This window comes from Triticum aestivum, chromosome 3A (genome assembly GCF_018294505.1).
Source record: "Triticum aestivum cultivar Chinese Spring chromosome 3A, IWGSC CS RefSeq v2.1, whole genome shotgun sequence".
Classification (NCBI taxonomy): domain Eukaryota; kingdom Viridiplantae; phylum Streptophyta; class Magnoliopsida; order Poales; family Poaceae; genus Triticum; species Triticum aestivum.
The window spans coordinates 17244337-17246815 of record NC_057800.1 but is presented as its reverse complement, the minus strand read 5'-3'; positions in this window follow the sequence as shown (position 1 = coordinate 17246815).

Sequence of the window (2479 nt, the reverse complement as noted above, 5' to 3'; positions counted from 1 at the left end):
ATGATCATGCCTAGATATTCTCATAATTATGCACTTTTCTATCAATTGCTCGACAGTAATTTGTTCACCTACCGTAATACTTATGCTATCTTGAGAGAAGCCACTAGTGAAACCTATGGCCCCCGGGTCTATTTTCCATCATATAAGTTTCCAATCTATTTTATTTCGCAGTCTTTACATTCAATCTATATCATAAAAATACCAAAAATATTTATCTTATTATTATTATCTCTATCAGATCTCACTCTCAGAAGTGACCATGAAGGGATTGACAACCCTTTTATCGCGTTGGTTGCGAGGTTCTTATTTGTTTGTGTAGGTACGAGGGACTTACGTGTAGTGTCCTACTGGATTGATACCTTGGTTCTCAAAAACTGAGGGAAATACTTACGCTACTTTACTGCATCACCCTTTCCTCTTCAAGAGAAAACCAACGCAGTGCTCAAGAGGTAGCACCCCCTCCCCCATATATAAAGGAGTGGAGGAGGGGGAGGGTCGGCCTCCTAGGCGCGCCCAAGGGGGGAGTCCTACTCCCAACGGGAGTAGGACTCCCCCTTCCCTAGTTGGAGTAGCAGAGGGAAGGAAGGGGGAGAAGGAGAGAAGGAAAGGGGGCCCGGGAACCCCTCCAATTCGGATTGGGCTTGGGGGCGTGCGCCCCTACCTTGGCCGCCTCCTCCTCCTTTCCACTATGCCCCATTAAGGCCCATTGACTCCCCGGGGGGTTCCGGTAACACCCCGATACTCCAGTATATGACCGAACTCTCTCGAAACCGTTCCGATGTCCAAACATAGTCATCCAATATATCGATCTTTATGTCTCAACCATTTCGAGACTCCTCGTCATGTCCGTGATCACATCCGGGACTCCAAACTACCTTCGGTACATCAAAACACATAAACTCATAATACTGATCGTCACCAAACGTTAAGCGTGCGGACCCTACGGGTTCGAGAACTATGTAGACATGACCGAGACCTAGATGTTCATATTGGCTCCCACATATTCTACGAAGATCTTTATCAGTCAAACCGGAAAAACAACATACGTTGTTCCCTTTGTCATCGGTATGTTACTTGCCCGAGATTCGATCATCGGTATTTCAATACCTAGTTCAATCTCGTTTCCGGCAAGTCTCTTTACTCGTTCCGTAATGCATCATCCCGCAACTAACTCATTAGTCACATTGCTTGCAAGGCTTATAGTGATGTGCATTACCCAGAGGGCCCAGAGATACCTCTCCGATACTCGGAGTGACAAATCCTAATCTCGATCTATGCCAACTCAACAAACACCATCGGAGACACCTGTAGAGCATCTTTATAGTCACCCAGTTACGTTGTGACGTTTGATAGCACACTAAGTGTTCCTCCGGTACTCGGCAGTTGCATGATCTCATAGTCATAGGTGAAGGAAATATGCCCTAGAGGCAATAATAAAGTTATTATTTATTTCCTTATATCATGATAAATGTTTATTATTCATGCTAGAATTGTATTAACCGGAAACATAATACATGTGTGAATACATAGACAAACAGAGTGTCACTAGTATGCCTCTACTTGACTAGCTCGTTAATCGAAGATGGTTTTGTTTCCTAACCATAAACAAAAGAGTTGTTATTTGATTAACGGGATCACATCATTAGGAGAATGATGTGATTGACATGACCCATTCCATTAGCTTAGCACCCGATCGTTTAGTATGTTGTTATTGCTTTCTTCATCACTTATACATGTTCCTATGACTATGAGATTATGCAACTCCCGTTTGCCGGAGGAACACTTTGTGTGCTACCAAACGTCACAACGTAACTGGGTGATTATAAAGGTGCTCTACAGGTGTCTCCAAAGGTACATGTTGGGTTGGTGTATTTCGAGATTAGGATTTGTCACTCCGATTGTCGGAGAGGTATCTCTGGGCCCTCTCGGTAATGCACATCACATAAGCCTGGCAAGCATTGCAACTAATGAGTTAGTTATGAGATGATGTATTACAGAATGAGTAAAGAGACTTGTCGGTAATGAGATTGAACTAGGTATTGAGATACCGACGATCGAATCTCGGGCAAGTAACATAACGATGACAAAGGGAACAACGTATGTTGTTATGCGGTCTGGCCGATAAAAGATCTTTGTAGAATATGTCGGAGCCAATATGAGCATCCAGGTTCCGCTATTGGTTATTGACCAGAGACATGTCTCGGTCATGTCTACATTGTTCTCGAACCCGTAGATCCGCACGCTTAAGGTTTCGATGACAGTTATATTATGAGTTTATGCATTTTGATGTACCGAAGTTTGTTCGGTGTACCGGATGTGATCACGGACATGACGAGGAGTCTCGAAATGGTCGAGACATAAAGATTGATATATTGGAAGCCTATATTTGGATATCGGAAGTGTTCCGGGTGAAATCAGGATTTTACCGGAGTACCGGGAGGTTACCGGAACCCCCCCCGGGAGGTATATGGGCCTTAGT